Consider the following 14,667-nt stretch of genomic DNA (forward strand, 5'->3'; position numbering starts at 1 on the left):
AGAAACTTGTTTTTTTTAACAGCAAAAGCATGTTTTAAAGAAACACGTGCTCGATAAGGCCATTAAACAGGACTACAGAAGCACAATACTGGAGTCGCTTTTTTGTAAAACGACCATTTACACAGGGGGAAAAAAAAAAGCAATAAGGATGTTTTGTCCAATCAACTTCTGCAGCCGTCTGGAATGCTCTTCCTTCCGATACTCGGCATTCACTGGAGCTGTGCACTTTTACATCGTCTAGATTGAAAACTAATTTCTTGAGAATTGCTTTTGGTGTTTAGTTTGTTGCCCTCAGTTTACGCATTTCTGACAACACAAACAAAATGCGGTCTGTTCACATATGTGGACGTGTTGAATTTAGTATTGTTGTTAGGCTTGTTTACCCTGGAAAGCCTCGCAGTAGTTGAACTTCTTTTGCACCGTACGCAGGCAACCGTGCTAATCGGAGGTGCGGGGGAAGGACAACACGCTGAGGTTTAATTGAATGGTAGTAGGTTTCGTCGGACGTACTCAAGCTGCAGCGGAAGCCGCTCAGCTGCCCAGGCTGGCGGTCGACGTCACCGGCGTGCCTGTGTCCGCCGCGTCGCAGGCTGCCCGCGTTGCCACCGCAGTTGCCACCGCAGTCGCCCCCACCACCACCCCCCCCCCCCGGCTCCCATCTCACGCCGCTCCTTCTCTCTCTCTCGATGATTCTTCACTTCCCATCCGGCCAGGGGGCTGGCTCACCGCAAGCGAGTGAGCGGTCAGTGACGCGGAACGATAGCAGAAGCCGGGCCCACGGCACGAGGAACCCACCTCACCCTCTCGTCGAACGTTCACGCTCTCAAGACTTTGAAACTTCCGACCACCTAAAAACCCAACGCAATCGAGCAACAGCAGGCGCGGGCGCAGAAGCCGAGGCCGCTGCAAAGCAAGCTTCAGGCAGGCAGGCGCCTGCCTGAAGCTCACGGCCCGCCGGCCACAGCCTCACGGCGACAGACTTCGAGGGGCGGAATTATTCCGGCGACGAGCCCACGAGTGCGACGTTACGCCGGCGAGAGGTGGCATCAGCAGAAGAAGCACACTGGGCTGCAGGCATCTGGCGAATTCCTCGCCCCCTCCTGGGCCCGGACACTCGGGGAGGCTCGGGAGGCAGGGGTGCAACGCAGCCTGACCGCTGCTTTGTTTTCTTCTCTCCTTTCTTGATTTCTCGCTGTCGCAATCTCACGTGGGCATCACGAGGCGTCGGAGCGCGCCAACAAGGGCAGCGTCACAGACACAGCGGCTGACGGCTTTTGTGCCGCCCGCCGTCCTTGACGAAGAACTCGACCTGCTGAGACGAGCAGGGTGGGGGGGCTAGTGGGGTTTTAAACATCCCACCTCTCGCGTGCAATCATTTTAATAGTTTTTTGCATTTCATAATTGTATATTTAACGATGTCAGCTGCTTAACTATCCTGCCACCACGTACGCTACACACCAGCAACCGAGCTCCCTGGGGCAGGACACTGTTAGCCACTAAAATGAGAATAAAACTGCATTATCATTATCATTATTAGGCATGTAACCATGCACCAATTCATCGATTACAATCGATCCTCACACTCGCAGTAGAACTGCGTGTGTGATGATCGCTTATTTACGGTGAAAAGTAATCTGGTGCTCGCGTTAAATCGAACCGGACCGAAAATCAAGAAAGAAAACGACAAGCAAATCATGACACCCCACCCTCCTCCCAAGTCGCAGAAATTCTTACTTTCGCCCTAATTTGTATCGACAAAACACGTCGACTTGCCGCGTGGCTGCGGCTCGCGGACAACGTGATCACGGTCGAGGTCTCCTCTTTGTGGGCGCGTGCCGAGCTGCGAGAGCCGCGTCGAGTCACGCCAGTCACCGCGCGGAAGCCACCATTCGTGCTGTTTGCAGCAACGCGCCTGCGAGGAAGTTGAGGACGAGCCATCGTCTCACGGCCCTTTGGAGCGGCGCGGGGTAAGGGGGGTGCGTGCGGAGAAAGGGGGGGGGTGCGGGGGGGAGGGAAAAGTCTGGCGTGTGGCGGCGAGACCCCACGCCGCGTCCGCCCAAGGGAGCGATGCGCGTACGTCATCGCGCGCTATCCCGCGCCGTTGCTACAGCAAGATGTGACAGCGCGGGGGGAGTGCGAGGAGAAGGGGGGCCGAGGGCTGAGCTACATGGAGCTGCGGCGAGTGAAGAGGAAGTTATGCCGCCGGAGCTCGGACACGCGGCAGAGGTCGCAATCGGGTACCCGATACCCGTACCCTACCCGGCTACCCGTACCCGGCCGGGTACGGGTACCCGTTTGCGACCCTGTTGCGGCCGAGTACGGGTACGGATAAGGAATCAAAACCCGTTTGCGACCTCTGACACGCGGGGACCTCTGGGCTCACGTTGAGCCAGAGCACGAGGCACGGCGCGCCGGAGCTGCCGACGCAAACGCGAGCTCCCCAACTGATCCCGTGGCAAGCCGCTCGCCCCGTCTCCGCGCAACGCGTGCGGAATACGGTCGTGGCCCTTCCCGCCGGCACCCGACGCGATCACCAGTAGACGACCGCTTGTGTTGCGATGGAAACGTCGTGATTTGTTTCATTTGATTTTATTTCTACCCACGTGACTTTACCGAAAGAACCAAAGAGTATGGATTCCTGCAGTCACGAAAGCTTCAAATCAAGATTGAACCACCTCTACGGGGAGGGATTTCACACATCTGTTAGAGCTTTTAACAGACTACGAGCCATCATATCTAGTCTATTTTTCCGAGTTAATTTCCCCCCGCATCCCCAGCGTTTGGCATTGCTGCTGCATTGATATTGCTGCTGCATTGGCATTGTTGCTGCATTGGCATTGTCGCTGCATTGGCACTCGTGCACTGCCCGTGCTCCTGGTGCTGTTGATACACTTGGGGGGCTACGCGCATCCCCAGACCTTTATAAACAGTTTGCCTTTAGATGCTGACTCCTTTGCCTGATGACGACCACTTGTGTTGCGATCGAAACGTCGTGATTTGTTTTATTTTATTTCTAACGACGTGACTTTACCGAAAGAACCAAAGAGTACCAGTCGACACGTTCTCTCCGCTTCCGCTTGAAGGTCGCCCCCTTAGCGCGTGCGACATCGCTGGTGGTCGTGCGATGCCCACATGCCCGCTCCTGCGCACGGGATGATACTTCGTCGCTCCGTCTTTCGACGCTGAGATGCTCTCAGGCGTTGGCTGTGATTCGGTCGTCAAGTCTGGTCCATCTGCCATTGTCCCCTCTCGCCATGTGTCCTGCCAAAGCCCATTGACTTTCCTTAACACCCAAGATCACGGCTCGAATTTTAATTTCATCACTGACGCGTGTGTTCCTCTATCCGTCTCTGTATGTTGCAAGTGTGACGCGTGGCGTCATACTTATTTGTGCACTGTGCAGCTCTAGTTCCATGTTCTCTGTCCTCTTGGGGCCCACTGGGATGTTGCTTTTAGCGTCATCTTTCGCAAAAATTATTCAAAAAGCACCACCTGCTGCTCTTGCTTGTCCCGGTTTCATCCTTTGATCCTGGTCCAAATTTAAGGATTGCTCCAGACTTTAATTCTACGTGTTTTCCAGTCACGTTCCTCCACTAATGTATTTATTATTACGAATAATATTGGTCGTGAAAGCCCACGTGTTAAATGATAATTATCAGCAAGTCTGAAATGGTGACTACTTTAACCATTAAATGTGATTGGGCTCATAAAAAAAGGCAAATTGATTTATACTCTTTGGTTCTTTCGGTAAAGTCACGTAGGTAGAAAACTAATAGATCACGACGTTTCGATCGCAACACAAACAATCGTCATCAGGTGGAACAACCACAGCAAGAAAAACTGCTGAAGCAGGCGAGAGGTTATATAGGCCTCGTTTACAGCCGAGCCAGTGGTGGAAATTCCACAATCTCATGGCAGGGTCAAGTCTATCCCTAGTGGTCCTCGTTGGTGCCCATGAGAGGCTCGCCAATGGTTTAAGGCTTTAGATTCAAGAGTGAGCTTTTACGCCAACGACGTTCGGTCGAGTGCTGGAGATCAACGTACAGACTCCGTACCCCAACGGGTTGTTCTTTGCCGGCTGCTGTCGCGGTGCTTCGTGTCGTATGCCAACGGAAGTGCGCGTGAACCCGCCACACAGCGTTACACACGTAATCGCTTCCACCAAAGTGCACACCACAATTCCCTCGCAAGAGCTACCGCGAGCCTCAAAAGGTGGCGGCGTTTATTGTACGCCGAGACCCTCCTAGGAGCCCTCGATGCCAAGCGCTCCGCTGCCAAGCCTGTGACGTGGATCGGGGCCCCGCGGTGTTTGTGCAGCATTCCTCTTTCCTGCGAGCGTCAGCGGGCCCAGCGGCGTGCGTTTTGGGGGCTGGCCACAACTCTGCTGGTGGCACACAGAGAGTTGAAACTGGTCCAGGGTTTCCTACCGAACGAATGCTTGCTGGATAGCGATTGTCCAGAAGAACCACGCACACCGAGGAGTAGCAGTGGAATACAGTTACCTGGTCATCCGTCGCAGGCTGATGAATGGACATGCAATTGTATTCATCTGTTATTTTTCTGTACTCTTATGCACGAATACATGAATTTGTCATGTTATACGTTAATAGCGTAATAAAGTACAGCGCTTTGATAAAACACAGCTGGATGAAGGCCCCGCCACACGCTGCTAGTTGTTCCATCAAGTGAGACGAAGGGACCGAGATGATTTTAGACTCTGCCCCAGAAGTGCAGAGTAAAGGAATTAATGTTTAATCAACTCAAACATTTACGTCGCCTAAAATACTCGGGCTATGCCTAAGTGAGGGCCTGAATATTTGTTCCACGCAGCTGACTTTCAGAGAGAATTACTGTCTGGGTCACCCAGTCATGCCACTGTATACAAGACTGTGCCGATATGTTTACGCGTTTAAACTTGACAATCAATGCATGCCAGTGACATATGTTTATATATATGTACAAAGATCCCCCGTATAGCCTGTAAGTGCTATTTGCGAGCAGCTATGAAGGCTGGCATAGCACACGAGGGGGTGCCGATGTTTACACACCATACCAGGTACTCATTTGAAGTTGAGTCGACCTAGGGGAGGCCCAGGACCGGTTCAGATAATCGTCACTGGTATTGGCCGTGAGTGGAAATCGAACTCGGGTCGCCGGGTTCGTAGCGTAGCGCGCTAACCACTGCACTACCGCTCCCCACTATAAATATATGTACGTACATACATACATATGTATAATAATCAAACATTGTATACATATTTCAGCTACTGCATTTCATGGAAGGAGATAAAGCAGCGCCAAAACTTAAACATTCAAATAATAACAATAGTGGTGATCCTGTAACGGTGACCATGAGGAGGGTAGCGGTGGATCACCGACGCTCATGGCAACACGCATCGAGTCGTGCACGTTGGGAACTCACGACTCTCAAATCCCGACAATCCTGTGCGCAACTGTGCTCACGGCACCTCCGCAAACATTGGCGGTGGCTGCCGGAGGGTGCAGGCGGTGCAACTGCACTTCAGCCCAGACGCCGGGCTACCAAAGAGCGCGGGGAGGAGGGGGGGGTAGAAACTGGACCCCCACCCCACCGCCATCTCATCTCTTGTGCTGGGGCCTATGCCAACCTCGCCGCCAGCCCTCTGGGGGGGGGGGGGGGCAGGGGGGAGTGTTTCGTACACCGCTGGTACGGCGTAAACAGTGCCCGGAATGAAAATGAGGGCAGCAGCGTTGGTCACTTCATGTTTAGCAACTCGAGCACCAACCGCGGCCAGGTTACGTGTCAGGCGGCCGTGAGCTCGGTTGCGCGCAACTGGCCAAACGGAGGCAAATTAAAACTGCAGACGCCTCCCAGTTTGTGGCTTTTCTCTCGTTTTCAGCATGAACTTGCGAGGAGGCTTTCGAACCGCCGCCAAGCTTTGGTGTTTTACGGGCCCTCTCTCTGGCCCCGTGGGGAGAATGTGTCGGCGTGGTCAAGTCAAGGCCGGGCGGAAGCGGTGCGGTGGGGCGGGCATGCGTGGCAAGGGGAAGTTCTGCGGGCATTCACGCTCTCGATAGAGAACGTCCACGGTGCTATCCGGAGAGCCAGAAATGGGCATTTTCGTTGAATTAATCATTCATGGCTCACCCCGTTCTTCGAACGCGCCCAATGAAATCCACGGTTGAGTCCCTGTCAATTGGTGAAACTAACACAGCTGCTGTTTCAAATGACACATTTTAGGCGCCGGTGGAGTGTCTGCGGCCCGTGGGCCCGACACGACCCCACGGCCCGCAGCCACTCGAGGCCTACCACTACCGCTACTACAGTCCTCGGAAACAGCTCACAATTCACATTTATCCGCCACTTCAAGCACCCTTCCTGCACCCATCGAGACTATTTTCGACCTGGCACTGCCCTCCGGTTGTGTTTGCAACTGCAAGGGCCTCTCTCTCTTCGCAGCAAAGGAAGCGACCGAGGCGCGTGACAACGATCGGCCCGCCACTAGCTACGCGAAAGTCCTGTTCGGCCCTCGGCAAGTAAAGGGTTCCTCACGCCTGAATTAAGAAGGCACGACACACAGGAGAACTAAATTATGCTGAGCACCTTGGCGCTTGCGAGGTAAGCCGATTGGCCAAGAGACTAAAAGTTGCGTTGTATCAAACGACGGTCAATGCCGTGCAGTGAAACCACAGGAGGAGGGCAGCAGACGGAGTAGAAAACCCAAGCGCTGCGCACGGCATTACGACCCGTGCCCGCTGCAGCGCACACACGCCAAGATGATCGCGTTTCGTCACATCACCAGCCACCGGTGGCGCGTCTTGGACGACGCGCGTTGCACGCTGCGTGCTGCCGGGCACCGCCGCGGACGCTGCGCGTGGCCCTCTCTCCGCGGAGTCGTTCTCGGGTGTTTCGCGTTTATTTCGCGCGAGACAATTCCAGTAGACTCGCGGCCACGGCCTTGCAATTCAAGCCGAAGGGGCATTTGCACGACACCGACTCCATTTCCTTGGCTGCCATATTGTGAGCTTGCAGCTACACACGAGGTCAGTGCTGCAGTGCAGTACCGCAGGTGCGAAAGAAGTTCAACACACACGTGTTTGAATATGCTTTGCCGCCACCCGCGATTAAAACCAGGGTTCTAAGAGTGGTGAGTGAATGATTTAAACCCCAGGCACGAGTGACTTGCGTGCACAAATAATTCGTGTAAAATTTGTTTGTTAATCAGTTTGGAGGAATTCCAGCTCTGAGAATTACAATTTGTAGCTTTTGCTGTCACGCAACAAACGTCTCTCTCGCAGCGTGCACGGGAGAGGCCAGCGCCCCCCGGGGCGACAAGAGAGCCCTGCCAGGGATTTCAGAAGTGGGTCTGTGACCTCTTCTTTCCGTGCGCCATTCTCCAACACGGGGCGAAGTGCGACTCGACAGGAGTGCTGCTGAATGAGCACATGACAGGGAGAGCAAACAAAGATGTTAACTACATCGCCTGGTTTACAGGAGGACTTGGATTCGATCCTGACTCTGAAGCTTGCTGTAAATTTGGAGTTTGCATGTCTCTCTGCCCGTCGTCGTGTGGATTTTTCTCCAGGTCTTCCGTTTTTTTCCCACCAAACATTGAGAACCAACACGCATTTAGAGTATTTGGCTTCGATAACATTTCCACGTGATAAGCCACTTCGTTGAACATTATGTATGTTAGACTTCTTTCGTACTGTACGTCGCCAACCGTGCAAATCCAAGGTGCAGCTATCATTTGTGATAGCCAGGCCGCTTCTGAAAACGAGCTCATACAGGCTCCGTGGGCTTCACCTGGTCAAATAAAAATAGTCGTAGTAGCAGTACCTGTGCCAGGTGGGACGCGTCCCACATTCCAATCATCACGCCCCATAATTGGCATGCAGGGTTTACGGGCGGGTGGGATCCACACGCAAGTTTCCATATTCATCGGTGCGGACGCTGCCGCTCATCTGTGCCGAAGTGGCGCGCAGGCCGGCCGACCGGGCGGCCGTGCGGGCAGTCAGCCTCCGCCGGTGCAGAGAGCCGCCGCTCTTAATGCGCAAAGCAGACCGTCATATGGCACGCGTCGTCTCGGAGCTCTCAGGAAATCATAAAATCTTAATTCCAGATATTTAACATCAGAAGCGCATTCCCACGGTCGTGATGACGTATTTGCTCATTTGTCTGCTGAAATGCCATGAATTACACCATCAAAATAGATGTTTAAGGCTTTCCTTTGTCTGGCCTCCTGTTGGGTCTTTCAATACGAGCGTTTGAATCCTTTGACGCCCAGTTATGTGCCACATTGGCACTTCATTAGCAAACATTAACGAGTTAATTGAATGTTTGTTGTCAGACAATTCAGAGCCGTCTCGCTCAATTTTACGAGCAAAGCCTTGACTCGCTGCGGAGAAATCTCCCTTTACACCGCCAAAGAAAAAGACAAAGATCCCCTGTATAGCCTTAACAGAGTGTTGGGGCAAGTGCTGTAAGCGAGCAGTGCCTATGAAGGCCGGCGCAGCACACGAAGAGATGAGTGGCCAGCACCACGCCCGGCCGCCTTTGTCTCCCTTGTGGTGATGTTTATACACCGCACCAGGTACTCATTTGAGGCTGAGTCGACCTAAGGGAAGCCCAGAAGCGGTCAGATAATCGTCACCGGTGTTGGCCGTGAGTGGGACCCGAACCCGGGTCACCAGGTTCGTAGCGCAGCAGTGCGCTAACCACTGCACCACCACCACCGCAACCGCCACAGCCGCCGTTGGTTGCGCAAACAGCAACTGAGCATTTACAATCGTTGCAACAGCGCGCAGGCAATGTTTACAGCACGAGACAATGTCCTGGCAGGCCATGAAAGTTAACGCAGATCCACTTGACGGTGGTTAAGTTAAAAAAGAAACTGCTTTGACGGAGAGTTGCCGAGCCGAGCAGTGCTCAAACTGCGTGAGACACAAATCTGGGCAGCGAAAGCCTCGGAAGAAGAGGGCGAGTAGGCGGCCACCGCAGACACCTCGTGCTGACGGGGAGCCAAGCGGCGAGCCCACCTCGTTAAAACCTCGGAGCTTCTCCACCGATCAACGTCTCCATTCGTCGCAGGATGGGAAGTTCACAATGAGACAAAACCGGCAGCGCAGATTCGTGCGGCGAGTGCAAGCCACCGCCACCGAAGGTTGGGGTGACACGGGCCCGCGCAGATGTATGTGTGTGTGTGCGTGTATCGCGTTTCACATCTCGTACAGAACACGCGTTCGCTACGTCACGTCTGGCGAGGTTGGCAAATACGACTCCGTGCGCTTACGTGCGCCGCCTGACCATTAAGGGGATTCGCTTCGGCCTTGGGTCACGTCCAGCCGGGTCAACCGCTGACTCAACGATTCGCCCTCCCCGTCCGACGTAGGGGGAGGCCGCCATGGGCGAACATTCAGGGCCCCCGCTACCCTTCACACGGCAGCCACACTCAACCGGACAGGTCTCCTCAGTCCACGAGAAGACGTCCGCACCACCTGTGCCCAGCGGCTCGCGCTACCAACGCGACTCTCTCGGGGGGTAACGGCCTGCAGAGATTTCCACGCCCGACGCGCGGAGGCCGGGAGCGGTGCGCCTCTGCGCTGTGACGGGCCCTGTTGGAGCCCCCAAGGACAGCGGCGCCTTTTATGCAACGCCCAGTGGTGACCCTCGAGCCTCACGGGAAGAATCGTCCTGGGTTCCATTCCCGACTCGGGTGCCTCTCTGTGTGGAGCGTCTTTGTTCTCCCTTTGGTCTAAGTGGGTTTCCTCCAGGTTCCATATTCTTAGGTTTTTTCGGTAAAGTCACGTAGGTAAAACATTAAAATTAATAAAAGTAAAATAAAATAAAAATCACGACGTTTCGGAGGCAACACAAGCTTCCGTCTTGTGTTTAATGTTTTACCTACGTGACTTTACCGAAAAAACCTAAGAATATGAATCCTTGCAGTCACGAAAGCTTCAAATCTAGAATTCCTCCAGGTTCTCTGGTTTCTTGTAATGTCATTGCTCTTGGGAAATACATTTCAATGCTGGATAACTACTGGAAAATTACTCCATTGGGATTGAGTAATTGGCAACAACAACAAACTTGGCAAGACCTTGCACAAAAATAATATTAGATTCCCTTATGAAAAAGCGTGTTAACAATATTAATGAAAATAACACGAATAGGGCACACAGCACGACCAGCAAATCCCTCAGCAGTGGAAGAGCCAGTGCCAGAGCACTTAATTTCAGATGCCAAACAAGTTCAGACTGTAAACAACGGATGACCGATACTTTCATCACCATCGTCAACAAGCATAATACAGGGTTTTTTTTTTAGATCGTCAACAAAGTCAAGAAGCGTCTACCAGGCCGGGAGCGTGACAATGAGAATGTGGGGCAGATGGACGCTGCCTTGTCTGTAAACATAAATTAGCGAATAACCAAAGCAGCACACCGAACCATCCTCTCAAACACCACAGGGACGTGGGACCACACATTCAGCATACGGAACGCGATCGCCGTGTCGGTCATCATCACCGCGATTGCTCAAACCTTCACCCGGCGCAAGCGAGGAAGAAACGTCAGACGGCGCTGCCGTGTCATCTGTCACAATTAGAGGGGGGGGGTGGAAAACCCACGGTGCTGCGTCCAATTTCACAGCAATTAAATTAGCATCGTCGGGGACTGAACGCCGCCCCACTGTAGAGCGCGCGCGCTCACGACGGGCGGATCCCCGCGGTGGTGGCGACGCCGCCGCCGCTGTGGCGGTCAAGAGGGGCCACCAGGCAGCAGCGCCGGGCGGTTCCTACGGGCGGCGCGGGAGCTTCACTTACCACAACAACAACAACAAGCGCCATTCGCCACTAAGTGGCGGTGACGTCACCACGACGCTTGTGCCAGGTCAAGTGCACCTTGAGGCCACGTGAAGTGTCGAACGCCCGCTGGCAGGAGGTCACGGGGCAAACCCAGCAGGTGCCACGGGTCGACTGACTGAGATGACCACCCCACGACCACCACCACCCCAAAATCAGCTTCACGCACGAAGCGCCGAGCGCAGATCACAGAAGCTCACGTCGTTTGTAGGGCACCATTTATTTGTTTACAATTATTATTACGAGTGGCAGCGCCGCGTGGATCCAGATGCAAAAAAACCGGGGGGTCCCTCGGACATCAACGCTCTGCTGTTTCAGTGGCCTCCGAGGTGCGACCGAGCAGCGCAGCTCAGCCGAACGAGCCCATCGAGTGGACAGGTTGTTAAATAAATAAATAACCAATCGCTTGCGAGCCCGGCTGGCGAGGGCAAAGACAGCGGGGGGGGGAAGGGGGGTGAGAGCTCGGGACAATGGATAATGGCTCCATCGCGGCGAAGCGAGATCTCGCGCGGAGCTGCGAAGTCACTTCGGGGCGGGCTCGCCAGAGGGCGGGAGGTCGGCCTCAAGAAGTTGCCGAAGGGGGCCAGGACGGTGCGCGGATACTCGCGGCAAAGCCCCGCGGGTGCTCTTGCGATTCGTTTTTTGTTGTTTGCTGAACTTTAGAACCCACGTACGGGCAGCGGAACTCGCGGCCTCGCTGAATGGACGTCACTGCGCCACCACCGCGTGAGCACGAGCGGCTCGGCGCGCCGAACACGGACATTCCATCGAGCGCTGTGCACAGCAGCTGGCTCGTCGGGGCCGACCCGCACCGAGCCAGACGTGTGGTACGGACGGCGAAGATGTGCTCGCGGCACCGCGCAGCAAAGGGCATCGCTTGCAGAAAGCACGCAAGCACAGGGCATGCAGCGTGTGTAACAGTCAAGTCGCGTCGTATTGCGTAGGTCACACACACGCGGCACACACACACACGCAGCACACACGACACGATATACACACACACACGCAGCACACACGACACGATATATACACGTACACACGCAGCACACGCGCACGTGGCGCGCATCGCGGTGGAGCGCGCGTTCCCCGCGCTACGGAAGCGAGCGCGGGGGGGGGGGCGGCGGCACCGAGACCCCCGCTGCCAGCCTCCCTGACGGCCTTCGCTGATCGACGGACGAGCGGACCTCGGAGGATCTGAACAACGCGCGTGCCTGAGGATTCGTCTGCAAAACAAGGACCTCTGGCACGTGCGCCAGCTCACGCGTGGGTTTACGGGGGCGAGGCGGTCGTGAACACGGCATGTACCCTGGTGCGCGTCTCTGGGGCCTCGTGTACAAAGTAGATCGTGTCTTGGCTGAATTGAAGAGGCTAAGAATAAGGCTCGCAGAAAAACAACCGTTTATAGCGGACGGGTCCACAGGCGCACGCCATAGAATTCCGGATTCCACGCGCGATCGGCATTTGCCGGATCAGGAGCGATATCGATACTGCCTTGTTGGGTTCGATCGCGTAAATATAGTGCGTATTAAACCCCACCACACGGCCACTCGGTAAGGTTTGTCACGTAAACAAAACGCGACAATTAGTTACTGCTTCGCAGCGCACCGGTGTGTTGGAGAGTAAACCCACAACATTTACAATTACTATTGACGTTTCGCTGGTGATCGCAACAACCAGCGTCATCAGGACGATTAGCCAGAATTGTGTAGAAAGCCCCCCCTCCATCCCGGTCTCACGAGCAAGATCTACGGCGCTCGCAGCAGTGGCTCTCACACAGACACCCTTCAAGTCCACGTGGTGGACTCCATGCACGGCCTGCAGATGGCTCGACGGGGAGAAACGGTGAACGATAAAAAAAACCCTCCAGAATGTAAATTTCGAAACGAGCCACTAATTACTCAGCGCACAGCGGTGGTGACTCATTTTGGCTTCTCATTTGCCAAAATAAAGTTGCTCCGTGCGGTGACGTGGTGATGATGATGATGTTTGTGTTGCGTGTGGGCGTGGGCACGTGGGCCACTCGACAGAGGCGGCAGACGATCCGACTGGAGAGACGCTGAAATAGGAATCGGCTTTGACAGATGGGGGGGGGGGGGGCAAGCCGGTATGTGAGGCTACGACGAGAGCGAGTGCCCCCCCCCCCCCGCCTCGCCCCCCCCCCCGACACTCTGAAAACTGCTCGAAAATAGAATTTCCTTTTCTCCATACACAAACCATCTGACCAGATACAGCATACACCCCCAGCATCACCATCGCGCCTCCGATTAGCACGGTTGGCTACGTACGGTGCGAAAGAAAGTTCCACATACGTACATCCATCAAGCAAGATCGATCCATTACGAGCCGAAGGGCTCCCCAATTTGTCGCCACCCCTCATAGAGGGCGATGCAGCGATCCATCTCGCTCCTGTGCACTGCTCCGTCTCCACGGCGTGCGTGCTGTCGGGCGTGTTCCATCCTTGGGCAGCCACACCGTCAGTGCCCTTGCGAATGTAGCGATGTGTCCTCGCGACATGCCCTTGCAATCTGTCATCGCGGTCTGCCCTTAGCAATATGTCGGAGCGATCTTTCTTTGCGAGCTGTCCTAGCCCAGCCCGTTTATTTCCTTGAAGATTAATATTCGGTGCGTCATTTGCATCTTTTCTCAGATCCGTGCGCTCTGCTTTCTCTCGCTGAGAACTCACAAAGCGTCCACCGATCCGCGCTTCTTTGTGTTTTTTTTACAGTTTCTGTTTACGTTTTGTTTGTCAATGTACGCGCTTATGATCCATACGCATTGGCAGGTAAAATGCAATGATTAGACACTGTCTCCTTAACGCACATTGCTACGTTGCATTTCATTACCAAGTTACATTTTTACACGAATAAAAGGGACTCCAACCTTCTCTGGCAATGTCTTTATTGAATTAATGTGTCCCTTGTTCCCCCCTTCAACAATTGCTCACGGGATTCACCCTCCCACGCGTGTTCCAGTTGCCTCGTTCCAACAAATACATTCATTTGTTCAGCGAACCCGTTGTCCGACGTGACTTTTGCTTTGTCCGTATTTATCTCAAATGCAGGCTCGATATGAAGTTACGGTCTTCAGTAATACTCCACAATTCATTTTCATTGCTTGCTACGGTGACGCATCATCGGTCATTCGGAGGTGCTTAATATTTCCTCCATCTATGCCTCAATGACTCCGCTAAAATGCTGGTAAAACAAATATATATCTTCCAAGGTCGCCATGAATACGGGGAGAGAGCGTGTCTTACTTTTGGGGTTCCCCTTCTGATGTTTATCAGCCTACTCGCTTCCTGCAAGCTCACTGTAGTTGCTTCAGTCTGCAAATATTTTTTTTTAATTTTATATTTAGGGCTTAGTTTGTGAAAGCTTGGAAGGATGTACCCATATCCACCGAGGCAAATGCCTTTTTTTAGAATCCACAAAGGCCAGGCAAGTACTCTAATATTCCTTAGTTTCTTCGAGATCTGATTGACAGTTTGAACATCGTCGATGGGGATGGAAAAAACAACCTTTGCTGAACCCTGCTCGCTTCCATGGAACGGTTTGGCCTCTCGATTCCCCATTATTCTGTTCCCAGTGAAGTGTAATCGGGAGCAGGTGAGTCTGTAATTCTCTACGCCAGTTATTTTTGTTTTTCAATTCGAGAATAATTAAGGCATCAATCCATAAACCGAGATAATTTCATTTACTGCCCCTTGGCAGTGTGAAAAATGGGGCGCTAGCTCCTGGACTCCCTCCCCCCTTCTGTGAATAACTCTGCAGCATCATCAACGAAGCAGGACGTTGCTGTCACAACACAATTATCAGACCCATGACCG

General features: G+C 53.7%; 1 protein-coding gene across 2 annotated transcripts in view; it reads right to left on the bottom strand.

Moving 5' to 3' along the window:
• LOC133349782 (retinoic acid receptor beta-like) overlaps positions 1-14,667 on the bottom strand; it is a 181,978-nt gene that overhangs the window by 75,467 nt on the left and 91,844 nt on the right. The window lies entirely within an intron of this gene.

This window comes from Lethenteron reissneri, chromosome 31, assembly GCF_015708825.2.
Source record: "Lethenteron reissneri isolate LAM-NWPU_2019-01 chromosome 31, ASM1570882v1, whole genome shotgun sequence".
NCBI lineage: Eukaryota > Metazoa > Chordata > Hyperoartia > Petromyzontiformes > Petromyzontidae > Lethenteron > Lethenteron reissneri.